The sequence below is a fragment of the Lygodium microphyllum genome, chromosome 2, assembly GCF_053477565.2.
Source record: "Lygodium microphyllum isolate KBCC chromosome 2, Lygodium_microphyllum_v1.1.10, whole genome shotgun sequence".
Classification (NCBI taxonomy): Eukaryota; Viridiplantae; Streptophyta; class Polypodiopsida; order Schizaeales; family Lygodiaceae; genus Lygodium; species Lygodium microphyllum.
In genome coordinates, this window is record NC_141136.1 from 156,397,348 (window position 1) to 156,412,802 (window position 15,455).

General features: G+C 43.8%; 1 protein-coding gene across 1 annotated transcript in view; it reads left to right on the top strand.

Moving 5' to 3' along the window:
- The window catches only part of SNF4 (sucrose nonfermenting-like protein), a 106,925-nt gene that overhangs the window by 28,442 nt on the left and 63,028 nt on the right, over positions 1 to 15,455 (top strand). The gene's annotated exons all lie outside the window — the stretch shown is intronic.

Sequence of the window (15,455 nt, forward strand, 5' to 3'; positions counted from 1 at the left end):
GCAACTGTATTGTTTCATTAGCATCTTTGGGAGCTTCAAATGAAGGCTTTGGCATTACCTTTGGTGCACCTTGCTGTTCTAAAGGTGTAGAAGATGTCTTCTTCTTCTTGCCTTTGCCGTCCTTCTTCGGAGCATTCAAAATTGGGTAAATTGAGGATTCTTTGCCGATTCAGCAAAGAGATTTTCTATTGTCCTCATGTGATTCTTGAACTCGTCATAGAATTCCTTTTCATTTTGTTGGTCATTAGCCTCCTTTTGCCCTGAAGGCCATGCATCTTGCCTAATAGCAATATTTTTAGCTTCTTGTCCATGGTTTGAGCCTTGTCCAAGGTCAAGCATTGCATTTTCTTCATTCCCATGTGAATGTTCATATTGAGAGGCATCATCACTGCTTGAGTCCATCTCATTGTATGAAGACATATTGCTGTAATTTCTTAGCTGAGAGCAAAAATCAGCACTAGCACAAAGCTTTGGCTTTCAATCAGGTGCCTTGGGTCCACCAAATCAAGGGATTGAGTGGAATCCCGGTAAGGGAACGATGAAACCAACCTTCCTTCCATGGAAGGGTGGTAATTCCCTGATTACAACTTAGTTACAGTAGTAACATTTATTACAAAACTGAGAAATGCAAATTAACTTACAATCTTGGACAATAGATACCTTGTTGGCCCCAAAACTGGTGCCCCTTTCGGTGTTTCTTTAACTTAATTGAAGAAGAAGTTGATGTACAGTGGGATTCTCCCAATCCCTTTCGGTATTCCAACTCCCCTTGTTGTCCAAAATGACCTCTTTAATCTGATTTACCTCTTGATTCGAGCAGTCAATTGGCCTTCACCCGCTTTGATGGAGGTGGATCTTTCACATCCCTCCGAACTATAAGCTCTCCTCCATTACCTGGGCCCTTCACTAATCACTATTGTCTCTATCCTTCCCCCAAATTCATTGATTCGTTGGTCCCTCCAGTTGAATTTGACCGAAAACAGTTTCATCCCTATTGAAGAGCAAGGAGATGCTATTGGTCCGATTTGCAGCCATATGAGGGCCTTTTGGGGTAGCAAGGAGTATGAGAAGACCATTTAGGAGTAGGCGACAACAGTTCTAGCCCTCTCAAGTACATGCGACAATAGCCAAGGGTTGGCAATAGGATTTATTATCCTCTTTGCAGCAGGCGACTGCATTAAATGCAGTCTGGTACATGCAACAATCAGATTTGAGCTCTTTTCTGCATGGAAAATCGGGGAATCTCTTTCTCTCTCTCTCTAGTATTTTCCAGCCATTCTTAGCAGATCCTAGACATATTTGGTGGACAACAAAGGGATTTCTAATGTAAACCCTAAATTTCTTTGAAAATTAGGGTTTAATAGCCACCTCAGCCACCTCAAGACCCATGCCATTAGAAGAAGGCATCATACACTTAAATCAATGTTTGAAATTAGTGATATTGATAGGGATTTCAAATGCCAGGACTTCCATTGTAAATTTGGGGCAGCATTTGGCCTGTTGGGATTTGATTAGAGCAAGTCCTGGGTGAAATTCAAGGGCCAAATCGCACCATTTGTTTACTAATTGTTGGACAAGTAAGGGGCTTTTAGATGAGCCAAGGAGATCGGGGAGTGTTGGCTTGTGATCAATCCATTGGCAATTGAAGTTAAAGAAATACCAAAAGCGGTGCTAGTTTTGGGGCCAACAGGGTGTCCATTGTCGAAGATTATTAAGGTAAATTGTGCATTTCGATTTATGTTTATGTGCTGATTGTTGTAATTAAGTGCTTGATCAATGATTAACCACCCTTTTCGAGAAGGAAGGTTGATTTTACCATTTATCCCATTCCTTCCATTCCATCTCTGACCATCGTCTCTGGTGGTTCCTTCCTACCTTGCATCTCTTAAAGAGGGGGATGATATCAATGATGCAGCTAGGGATTTCTTGGTCCTTTGTGTTTCAAAGGGGCTTTCCAAGATTGTGAGGAGTCCCTTTAGGGTTTTCAATCTACTTTGGATCTTTTCTTTATGTGGCAAGCACTTTTCTTCGTTATTGAGCCACTATTCCCTGCCGCTTGGCTGTTGGTCCTTGTTTATATGTAGCTTATGGCACCTTCCATAGTTTTTTACTATTGTTTCCTAGTTGGGTTAGAGGCTTGGCTAATCCATTCTTCATTGGATTTTCCTAGGAGTGATTAGTTCGAGGCCTCTCCGTTTTAGGATTTGAGAGAGGGTGTGAACAGTTATGTGTGTCTTGTGTGGTTATCTCTTGCTTGCGAGCCTTAGTTTGAGTTAGGCGAGGATATTAGGAGCTCTAATATTGTATTTGTCTGTCATTTTATGTGTTTTAGACATTTTCGATAGAGGACACCTTAGTACATTTCTTTTTGGATGCTTTTGGCCATTTTTAGGGTTTTCGCCCTATTAAGGGTTTCATACATTTTGCCTATATATAGGCGGCCTGGCCTCTCACTTTCATTATCTGTCATCAATCTTTCGTGATCAGCGAGCCCTATTCATTCTCTTACCCCCTTGCTATTGTTTGGCACCCACATTGACGCATAGAGCTGCGTGTTGGGGCTGATTGCTGCAGTCGTGTACTTGTAGCCATTGCAGTCACATTGTACCTTCTCTGTCCTGCGTTCTCTCTTTGTCTCCTCTCCGTGCCCATGTTTCTCTTTTTGTTGTGCACTCTCGTAGAAAAAGATGAAAGTAAAAAACATTTTTATCCTAATTTGAATGTGCGCTATTATGGGCCCTCCTATTAGAGTGCAGCGAATGCGGAAGTATATGGACAAGATTGAAAGACAATGAATGTGAGAGAAAGAGAGAGAGAAAAGAGAGAAGAATGCAAAAATCTGTAGTCAATGAATGCTAAAATGAAGAGGGTAGATGTACAAGGGCTGTTAGTGTATCTCCTCGAGCCGGATCTCTCTACTAAGACCTGAAAGCAAAAGTGAGTAAGGCAGGTTGAAGTGGTGTTATAAATAACACAAGAAGAATGCATAAAATAAGTAGGTCGGCTAGCCAAATTTGGCCAACCTTCCAAATTTAGCTGAAACACCACTAAAATGGCTGCTGGAAACATTGCAATAAATGCGATTTGCCTAGCTTGCCCACATGGCATTGAATTGCTTGCCAAACCTACCTAGACACTAGCGACTGTTAAAAAGAATGTGCAAATAATTGATAAGAAATGCATAAGTCCCTTCGAGAGTATTGAGTGTACCAAATGTGTCTTGAGAAATGTTAGTCTAGGGAATGACTAATCTCTAAGACCTCCTCTTAGATCCTGAATGTGGCATAAGGCTCAAGGATCTAGAGTGTTGTTGGAGAACAACCTGACGAACCGCCTTCATAAAGAAATCTTCTAGATTATCCTCTATCTTGTAGTAAACCACATTAATGGTCTCATCCAAGATCTTCTCTCGAATGAAACGGTACCGAATCTCAATGTGCTTCGACCTAGCATGGAATACTGGGTTCTGTGCCAAAGCAATGCAACTCGCATTGTTGCAATGAAGTGTCGTAGGACTTGTCTAAGGATAACCAAGCTCTCCTAGCAATCTCCAAAGCTACATCAACTCACATGTGGTAGAAGATGTCACTCTATACCCTACTTCTGTGTGGAAGAAAGGGTAACAGTGGGTTGCTTCTTGCTACTCCATGAGATAACATCTACATCCAAAGTAAAGCAATATCTTGTTGTTGATCGTTGGTGGTCAACATCTCCTGTCCAATCTAAATCCGTCCAACCAGTAAGAACCAAAGGTGAATCTTTAGTACCTACTAGATAATGAATTTGAACATTGGCCCATATCTGTCATCTTGAATACCCAACTTCCCTTGGAGGAACGAGTCTATCTTCTTGTTCCAAGCATGTGGAGCCTGTTTAGGCCGTGAAGGGCCTTCTTCAATCTGTACACTTGTCCATTTGATGAGGAAAACCTAGGAGGCTTCTCAACATAGATCTCCTCCTTCAAATCACCATTTAGGAAGGTAGACTTCACATCAAGTTGATAAATTGGCCATTTGATATGGTTGGCTAAGGCAAGAATAACCCGAATGGTAGCTATTCGAGCTATAGATGCAAAGGTGTCATGGAAATCCACCCTTGGCCGCTATGCAAAGCCCTTTGCAACAAGCTATGCCTTGTGCTTATCCAGACTATCATCACTGTGATATTTGGTCTTGAAGACCCATTTTACACCAACACCTTCCTAAGAACAAGCCTTGGCACAAGGTCCCAGGTGCCATTCTTCTCGAGCATTCAACTCGTACTTCATAGCCTTATTTCAATGTTGTGACCGCAAATTCTCCTTCATGGAGGCGGGCTTTGTATCTTGTATGGCCCAATTCATCAAACAATAGTTAGTACAAATAAGCTCGGTGATATGTACCTAGTTTCTCCAAGATCAATGTAGACTATTCTATGTTTGGCACTCTTAGGGACTCACGGACTGTGTTTGGAGCCCAATGAAGAGGAGGTCGATACTCCCCTTGTTGCTTTCCATCTGCCAAAGTCTTTGGAATATCCACTAGGGCCAATTCAACGGGCGAATCCGATGGTGAACCAATCTTCTCCTCCATTGAGGGTGGAGCCTCAATAGCCAAAGGCTCCAATGGCACTAGAGCATGCATCCAATTTTCACATGGAACTCGAAGAATGATATGTTCAACACGGCCCTTTACAGCTGAAAATTCCATGAACCAAACATCACAACTCATGTACACTTGTCGGGAAGCAAGATCATGAATTGTGTATCCTTGGGATTGCGAGCTATATCACACGAACACTTGTCTTTTGGAACCCGGTTGAAACTTGTCTCTCTTCTTCCTTGGGATGTGAATATAGGTATAATACTTGAACATCCTAAAATAAGAGACACTCGGATTCTATCCAAAATAAGCCTAAAATAGGGTCATACTTGTGAAGGAAACTGCTAGGATTTGCACTGAGGACACATGGAGTGTACAACCACAAAAGAAACACAAAGAGACAGACAAAGACATAGAGGGCAAAACTCAAACCCTAAACGCAAAACTCAAAACTCAAAACTCAAACACAAACAGAAGAAGGGAGAGAGAGAGCACAACTCTGAAGTGAATGAATGCTGTAAATGAATGTAAGAGTGTATAGTGTGCTCAAAGGCAGAGCAATGTCGGAGTGTGACGTCCACCAAAGACGGATCCCAAGTTTGTGACCACAAGTCGGAGTGTAGGAGTGCTGAATAGCGAATGGCATCAGGCTGGTCACCAAAATGCACTAGTCTGGGGGCTGGAAACTGGTAAATGCAGCAGTGTACCACTAATCGGAGGCTGGAAACTGTGCACAGTTTACTGTAAACAGCAGGCTGAAACAATGTCTGAGAGTGTCAGGGCCTGCAATGCTGAAAACGCAGGTTGGCTGACCTTGGAAATGATGGACAGCAGGCTGACCAGCAGTTTGGGACAGTTTGGAGCAGGCGCCAGCAGCTGAGAGCTGTCGCCTACAGCAATGGACAGGCTGAAGATAATGTTGATAATGTGGCTGTAGTCGATGATGGCTGGACAGCAGATGGAGGCGGGCTGCAGGCTGGAAACTGGGCGCCAACAGCAGCAGAGGGTGTGTGGGCTGGTGTAACCTGCAAAACAAGGATGATAGCTGAATGGGGGCAGCCTATCTATTTATAGATGTGGAAGGGCACCCCAAAAATTAGGATTTCCACTAAACTCTCTCGAACCACTCCCCATTTTAGGGTTTCCACTGAACTCTCTCGAACCGCTCCCCCTTTTAGGGTTTTACTCTAAAAGAGCATTTTTAGTGTGTTTTGGGGCTGTTTAAGAGGCTAATCAGCAAGTGATGCATATTTTAGCTCAACATCCCCTCTCAAGCCCAAAAGTGAGTTGAAAGGTTAGGCCAGTCTTTGTGATGTTTATGTACCCCAAGGCATCCCACCCTAAAGCAGCCAAGGTATCGGACAAAGAGTGCACGTCGGCTACCTAGTGGCCTACCAAGACTACAGAGGCAATGGTTATCTTACCAAGGGAATCCAAGTAGTCACTCTAGAGAGGATAGGGCATCGGACAAAGGGTACACGTCGGCTATCCAGTGGCCTACCAAGCCCTATAAAGGTGGATGGAACTACATGGAATTATTATTATTTTGAATAAGTGAAGTAAATTTGATGGGATGCGACTGATTGAGTAAAAGTGACCCAGAAGACGGGAGTAGGGAGGGTACACCCAATACATCACAAAATAGTACAAGCTAACCCATCCACTCAGGGTGTCGATGATGAGGAAAAATAAGTGATGAGGTATCCATGTGATGAAGAAGGATGGTGGTGTGGTAACAAGGATGGTGGTGTGGTAACAATAGACGCTGGTGGAAACAGCTTAGGATCGCGTAAGTGGGGCTCTGCACAATGAGATGCAAAGTATGCTACATGTTGAAGAATGCTCATGCAGCAGATGCTACTTGGACAATGTCCCTCGTGAGGAAATTGTTCACTTGCCTAAGCGCCCTAGTACAAGGATGATGTAATCATGCAATGCAAAGGGTAAGGTACAACAGGGGTAAGAAGCCGATGTCGAAGACAAAGTGCTGAAGCCTATAGAATACCAAGAAGGATAGGAACCCTCTCTTAACCTGGATGTAGAAGCCGAAGAAGAAAGAAGAGCATGATGTCGGTTTTCATATGGTACCAAGAACCATAAGGAATGAAAGAAGATGAAGTGGATGAAGCACCCCGCTAGAAGAGCAAGGTAGAAGTCATCGCCATAATAGCATCGAGAGAGATGCTGCACGATCCGCCTCAGGAGGACCTAGAGGCATGCGAGTCGAAGAAGGTGGCGACCATCACGTACGTCCAGTAGTAGGGCTCTGCCAAGGGAACGCTTGACGAGGTGGAGAAGAAGGTGAGATGGATGCATGAAGTGCAACGGGATCGGAATTGGTAGACCAATCAGCCAATCCCTTAGGGGTAGTGAAAGAGATGGGCCGCTGAGACTGTACTCGTGCCACATGTTTAACAGCAACAACAATGGGTGTTGAAGGATCAGATGAAGCAGGAGCTGAGGGCGTAGCCTCACTGGACTGTATAGTCGCAGCGGTCTATGGATGCTTTTTAGGTGGAAGACCTTGGGCCTTGGAGTGACACTCCTTGTCCACATGGCCTGCTCTCTGGCAATGTGTGCAAAACCAGTTTACCTTAGGGAGTTGCTGCCAGATAGGTCTAGATTCTTTGGTTCCATCTGAGGAAGAGGAGTCACCCTTTGATTGGCTTGCCTTCGCATCTAGTGAGTTTTGGCCACTAGTGGTTGTCCCTCCCGAAGAAGAGGCAACCAACCCCCTCTGCTCTGAATAAGGCTGTGATGAAGATTTTTTGTGGACTTGATCATACAGCCTCGTGTAACACAAGAACTGGCACTCAAACTCGTAAAAGGTTGGCAACCTAGGTTGGGTGATGATGTGTTCAATGAAATTGAAGCACTTGTCGGGCAACTTATTCAAGAAAAATGCAACTTGATTGTCATTTGACTTTGGAGAGTCAGTAGTGGTGAACTCGGCAAGTAACCGCCTATATTCAGCCAGCTTGACTTTCAGATCATCCCCTTCCTTAATAGAGAACTCTTGAAGCTCAAAGTTGAGATTGATGCGCCGAGTACGATCACGAGCCGTATAGCGGTCGAGAAGGTGACTCCAATGCTTTGGCGCGAGCGGGAAGTGCTGCAATTGAGAGTGAAACTCAGGAAGCCATCCCTGCATCAGCTCAACATTGGTTGTGGCATTGCGGGCTCTCCATTGACGGATGTAATCAAGGTGAGCTAGTCGAGGGTCCGGCATAGGCTCGAGATCAATGACGAGGTCCCAAAGACCGTGAGACTCAAGCACTTGTTGCATGAAATTAGACCAAGTGGTGAAATTTGACCCGTTAAAACGTGTCTCTTGCCTCTACAGTCTCCAATAATCTGATTTTGCAATACTTGTTTCTTTCGTCAAACATCTATGCAAATCTCTAGCCATTGGTTCCTTTCTTGTCTATTGGCAAGAAAGGTTTGGTCACTGCTATCAATCATTTGGTCTCGAGTGGTCAGGCTATCGATGCTTCCAAAAGACTAGGCCTTTGGATATCCTAAGTTTGTGGACCTTGTGCAAGCCAATATGACAGTGCTCTTTCACTTTTCATGCTTTGAGGGTTGCTAGCACATATGGACTATGAGAAATGCATTCATCTTTGATTCTTCTTCAGGAGTGTAGATTTATATGGCCTACCTGAGAGGCCTTGTTCATTGGCAGCTTGACATGATTGAGTTGGCAGATATTCTCCCTTGACGAGATTTGCTTTCTTGGAACACTGTAGTTTCCTCAACACCCTGCAAGCCATCTAGTTCCTTTAAAATTTTTATCATGTTGTATCTTTGTACTCTTGGTCATGCTGTACTTTTTGAGATTATGTTTTGGTAACTAACAAATTACCCTTTACAAAGAAAATAAAATTCTAGTAGAGATATTATCACAATTCACCCTAGTGCAAATTGGCCTTCATTTTGCTTTCGCCATCTACTATAGGCCACAAAAATGTTGTCGCCTATTAATAGACACCACCAAGAAGCTGTCCCCTACCACCTAGAGATGACCTAGTGGTTGGCACCTTATCCTAGTTGCTTCCTCTCTCCTGTGAACTCCCCAAACTGCTGTCATCTAGCTTGAACGGACCTCCTATGGGCCTCAACCAGCCCCAGACTGCCCCAAACTGCCTTGGCAAGTTCCCTCTCCTTCTAACAAGTGGCAGCCTTTCCAATGCAAGACTCAGCCTCTAGACTGAAATTCCAGCAGTTAAAATTTTGTGGAAATTAAAAATCATAATGCCATACCCACAAATTCACAAAATTGGCACCTGCTCATCCACATTTGATCTACTAAGATCTTTGGACTTGAAAGTCTTTCTAACGTTCATTAACCTTAGTCTAAGCATTAAATGTTTAATTTTCTCTAGCCCAAATGACAACACAAGTCGTTTCTAAGGGCCCATTTAATACCTAGAACCAAGATTACCACTAAGAACCCATTGGTACCTATCCAACTTAACTTGTAACAACTTATGCCAATGTCCCTACTGCCCAACTTGGGATCTCGACTGTCATTGTGCCCAAAATAAGTTGCACTTCACAAGTGCACCTCACATGTGCACAACCTAATTAATAATCATGCCAAAGCATTGAGTTAAAAACGTGTGCCCCATGATAGAGACCACCCCCTCCCTGTCTCTTTTAAATCCCTCGAACCATTCTCAATTGCACCATATTGTGACGAAAGCATAAGTACGCAAAACCACATAACAATTTATACAAAACCATAACGGCCATCAAAACCACATGGGAAATATTGTTCTAACCAGTAAGGCATAAATTAAACATAAACCATGCCTATACATAAAGTCGCATCTCATGATACTCATATGCAACATATATCAGCTGAGAAATAGGAATAACCAATGCAAATGTATAGTCTCAAAGCCACAATAAAAACTATACCCTTCTGTATACAAATCACAATGACTAGTGCATTGAATAGTAACCTTATGGCAAATCTATTGTCAGCAAACAATACCTTGGATGCAAACTAATTACATCCAAGATCTACTATACACAAGTTTCCCATCACTAAAGGAGTGGAAGTGCTACCTCCCCCTTAAGCATCAAGCAATACTCTAGACCCCCCGCTTTGATGAACCTGAAGCAGCATTAACTAAAGTCCGCTCTAGCTGAAATGCATGAAGGTAAAGCTGTAGCAATTGAGAATGATCTGCAGAGTCACCCTCTTCCATCCATTTTGCATCTGTTGGGGAATGATTTTGAAATTTCACCAAGTAGTGCTTCGAAACTTTACCTCTTACCTTTCTTTCCCTATGTGCCAAGATCTGCTCACGTATCAATATCTCATCCAACTCCTCAACCTCTAATTGAATTTCAATAAATACACCCTATTACACATCCCCACGAAAAGGCATTAACAAGCTAACATAACAAAGCAATGTGTATCTTCCAACCTAGAGGCATTTTCAGCCTATATACCACATCACTCAACTTTTTCAACACCTGGAAGTTTTGGAGATTAGTCATCCCCTGGACTGGCATTTCTCAAGACACATTTGGTGCATTCAATACTCTCGGAGGGACTTGAGTAATGACTGGTAGCCAAATTTGATTGGCTGACCTGCATTATTTTATGTATTCTTTTTGCACTATTTATAGCACCACTGCAAATTTCTATGTTCTTTTGTCTCTTTCCTCTCTCCCTTTCTCTTGTGTTCATTGTCTTTCAGTCTTGTCCATACGCTTCCCCATTCACTGCACTCTAACGTGGTATCAAGGCAATGTAGAAGGGTTGATCATGGGCAAACTAATTGGGAGGATTCTTCATGACAAAAGTTTGAGTTTTTAGCCTTCGAAGGCTGTGATGAATAGGTTGTGCGCAAAGGAGCAAAGAAGTTGTTTTTTGCAGGTCCTAGCAAGCTGTTGTTTGTGAAGAAGGAAAGGCTGCATTTTCAGCCTTTTGCTTCAGATTTTGAGTTTTCATTGCCTCTGGCAGGTGAAACTCTTTGAGGACAAGCAGAGGAAGCCCTAGCAAGCATTAGCACCATGCACGGAGTCAAAGGGGGCTGCCCTTGTTTTTGTGCAAGTCATTCCATTTACAATGTCAACTGAAATTGATGCGAAGTTTCAGGCTATTATGGACAACATGGTCCCTATGTTGTTGGCTCTTCCTTTAGACCAAAAGCTTGATGGGAACAATTACCGCATTTAGCGCGTAATGATGCTTGCCATCTTGGAGCCTTATGATTTGGCAGAGCTCTTGACCAAGGCTATAAACCATCCTACAACTTGTGATGCCTCCGAGCTTTCTATAGATAAGAAAGTCGAGTTGATGAAAGTACAAGCACATTGGGACAAACAGAATGCTCACATCCTTTCTTTTCTCTTTCTCTCTTACACTCTAGCCGTCATTGCTTGCATCGAGCACTTGACCATGGCTCCAAAGATATGGCTGGAGCTAGATCAACAAGTGACCATGATGAAGCGGGTGTCTCTGGAGGTTCAAATGAGGACTTTTGAGTCCTAACAAGCCTTCTTCTATGTAGAAGCATGTCAATAAGCATCGGGAATCGCTAATGAAGGTCTAGAATGCAAGGAGATTATCTCGAAGGAGATGGCAATAACTCTTCTTTCTTAGATACTTGCCCCATTTCAGTGCATTCTACTTCACCTTGATTGCTTTAAGGCGGACAAATACCCCTAAGTGGAAGGAGTTGGTTCCTATGGTCTTGGACCAAGAGGAACACCTCAAAGGTCAAACACTCCCAAGTCCGTCAAGGCTTTGACCAAATAATCTTTCCAACTAAAGGGGAAGAAAAACAAGAAGAAGAAGGATGAGAAGTCTAAACAAGACAAAGCCAAGGAGTCTACTTGTCACATATGTGGCAAGACAAGTCATTGGAAGAAAGATTGCTCCAACAAGGACAAGAAGGACATCAAGAAAGAGAAAACTACAAAAGACCTAGAAGCAGTGGCTGCTGCTCCATCAGCCACCTTCCTCCATTTGGAGATCGTAGAAGATGTTCCTCCAACGGCAACTAATGCAATGATGATGGCCCCATAGTCTTGTAACTGGATTGTGGGCATTGGCGCTTCCCCCCACAACTCCTTTTCAAAAGGGATTGCCCGTATGTGTTCGATGCATGGGCAAATCCTTGTAGGTGACAATTCTTCAATTCCCATCAAAGCCAAGGGTAATATACAGCTAGTTCTGGGTGACCAAGGTGGTGCCCACACATCAATATGCTCTATGGCCAAGTCTAAGGTATCATCTCCTTTTAGTGCACAAGATCTATACTCTTGGTTTGACAGTCGAGTTTGATAAGGGATCCTTCCGAGTTCTTCATGGTGTTTCTCGATAGCCTCTTTGTGCAGGACATGAGGAGAATGGAGTCTACAAGATGCGATCTTCTTCTACCTTTTCTTCTCTTCTTCTTTCTTCACAAACTCAAATCAAGCTTTGGCATGCTTAGTTTGGCCACCTCAACTATAAGTACCTTCGGAAGGCAACTTGTGGTCAACTAGTCCGTGGATTGCCAGAGATTGGGTGAGCCACCCACCATGTGTATCTTGTACTCGTGGCAAGCTGCATAGGGACACTATTCCGAGCAAGGCTTCACGATGGGCTAAGGAGCCCTTGGTGCTTGTTTCAACAGATTTATGTGGAGCCATGAGGATGGAGTCCCTTAAGGGGAGTTTGTATTTCATGCTAATTGTTGATGATTTTAGCAAGATAACATGGGCGTATTTCTTAGCCTTGGAGTTCAAAGTATTCTCACGTTCCAAGGATTAATTGATCTTTTAAGAGAACAGGTATGGCAAGAAACTCAAGTCCCTACATTCTGACAAGGAAGGGGAGTTTGACTCCCATGAGCTAACTCATTTTTGTGCAAATCGTGGTGTCCACTAAGAGTTTCCCACCACGAATACCCCTCAAGAGAATGACATATTGGAGCAGAAGAACCGCAGTGCGATGGAGATAGGCAAACTATGATGGAGCATCGATAGACACCTCAGTGTCTTTGGGCCGAAGCAATGGCCACCGCTTTCCACATTCTTAATCGATCCCATACTTCGGCCGTGGTTGGTATTGTTGAGCTAAAATATGCATTACTTGCTGATTAGCCTCTTAAACAGCCCAAAAACACACTAAAAATACTATTTTAGAGTAAAACCCTAAAACGGGGAGCGGTTCAAGAGAGTTAAGTGAAAATCCTAAAACGGGGAGCGGTTCGAGAGAGTTTAGTGGAAACCCTAATTTTTGGGGCGCCCTTCCACATCTATAAATAGATAGGCTACCCCCATTGAGCTATCATCCTTGTTTTGCAGGTTACACCAACCCACACACACATTGTTGCTGTTGGCCCCAGTTTCCAGCGTGCAGCCTGCCGCCCTCTGCTGTCCAGCCATCATTGACTGCAGCCACATTATCTTCAGCCTGTCCATTGCTGTAGGCGACAACTCTCAGTTGCTGGCGACTGCTCTAGACTGTCCCAGATTGCTGTTCAGCCTCCTGTCCATCATTTCCAAAGTCAGCCAGCCTGCGTTTTCAGCATTGCAGGCCTTGACACTCTCAGACACTGTTTCAGCCTACTGTTTATAGCAGACTGTGCACAGTTTCCAGCCTCCGATCGGTGGTACACTGCTGCGTTCACCAATTTCCAACCTCCAGACTGCTGCATTTTGGTGACCAGCCTATTGCCATTCACTATTCAGCACTCCTACACTCCAACTGGTGGTCACAGACTTGGGATCTGTCTTCGGTGGATGTCACACTCCGACATTGCTCTGCCCTTGAACCACTGTACACTCTTACATTCATTTACAGCATTCATTCACTTCAGAGTTGTGTTCTCTCTCCCTTCTTCTGTTTGTGTTTGAGTTTTGAGTTTTGCATTTAGGGTTTGAGTTTTACCCTCTGTGTTTGTGTCTATCTCTTTGTGTTTCTGTCGTGGTCGTACACTCTGTGTGTCCTCAGTGCAAACCCTAGCAGTTTCCTTCGCATGGTATCAAAGCCGGTGCTCTTGTAAAGAGTATCCTGCAGATATTGTGGAGAGCTAGTCTTTGTGCGAGGCACACAATACGACTCGTAACCGAATCACAATGTCCCAAACACCTTCTTCTCCAGTTCCTATGATGTCTTATCAGGCTTCTCCATCATTGGAGGCCCTGAGACGGCATTATAGACTCGGCGAGGAGGACAACGCTCCACCTTCACCAGATTTCACTAACATGACAGAGAAGGACTTTGAGGAGTACTATCACAACAAGTATGGTGATGTTTACACCCCTTCTACCAGTTTTGCTACCACATCCGGACCGGTTGGTGAGGTTGGCCACTTCTCCGATCATGAAGGACATACGGCATTCGAAATGTCTGGCGATCCATCTTCATCATCTCAACCAGGTCCAATGTTAGGTTTGTACAATTCTTTTGTGTTGCATAAATCAAAACCCTCGTCTGTTTCTTCTTTTGAGGTACAGGATCCGGATGGCTTTGCGTATGTGAACTTCAATAGAGGGGGCTCACGAAGCAGACGAAATTCAGGTACATCTATAGCTTCTGTTTCATTTGAGCATATCACACACACTTCTCACTTCCCTCTCATCCCACCCTCTTCTATATCACACCTCTCATCATCTTTTCAAAACCTTGGATTGCACTCCACATCTGCATCACACACCCTAGGGGTTGGATCTTCCATCTCCGCTCCTAGCACCTTTTCCTTCTCCACCCCATTCTCTACCTCTTTGCACCATGGTACTTCGTTAGGGAGAATGCCACCCTTTAACACAGTACCTCTCACCTTTCAGCAAATGAGCACACACATAACTCCTAGGACGATTGTGATGGGCATCCCCTCACTATCCCCAGCTTCACATCTCCCATGACCACTCATACGCAAGGATTTCCATCCTCAGCTTATGGTGCATCTTCACACTCTCCTTGGATTACACCTACGTACGAATTCCCACCTTCTGCTCACCGTGTTCCTGTCCCACCTCCTTGGGTTCCTCATGTGGCTACCATGCCCATGCCTAGTCAACCCATCCCTATCTATGGATCCACCTTGCACACTACACGCATGCTTAGTGGACACTCTGGGGCCCATTCCCAAGTGTACTCCACTCCCCCATCCTACCCACACTACACTTTTTCACACTATCCATCTCCGAGCACTACCACTCCTGTTGCAACGGCCAAGAATGCCTTCATGGATAATAGGACCGGGGTTGAAACTAACTCCTTGACCCACATTAATTGTGGAGATGAATAGTGTTCACAGATGCTTCACATACATACATTTAACACACTAAAATGTGTTCATACATGAAGTCAGGTCCTCAATGGAAACCACAGCCGTGCTTACCTCTATTAGAACATGGAAGAATACTGCCTTATCTGGACCTTCATACTCCATTGGTTTCTTTATTGCGCCTTCAAGGCAATGACAGAGTTGCTTGAACTCTTATTATACCTTATTATCTGATCTGCATTCTAAACATTTCTTAACATACCTATGATGAACTTTTCATCCTAGATCATAATCTTATGGCTTTAGATGATCAAGGCTTGGGTAAGATTGAGCATCAACATCATAAAATGTGCAAAAAGTCTTGTACAACTGTTGGTGTCTATCAAACATAATAGTGAGAGGAAACCCCATTACAGTAATTTGCTCTGTTTGTCTTTGTCCAGCTTGCATTATTTTGACCGTCGCAAAGAGTACTTTTGTAATCACACATTGCAATTGAAAGTATTATTGCATCAAAGGGTACTTCAATTCATGACAACACTTGCGTGTCTTTGGAGATGAGATAGTATAAGGATATGCAGTTTGTTGCACCAAATTTACAGCAGTTTGACCATAAAAAGCCATAGCTTGTGTACAA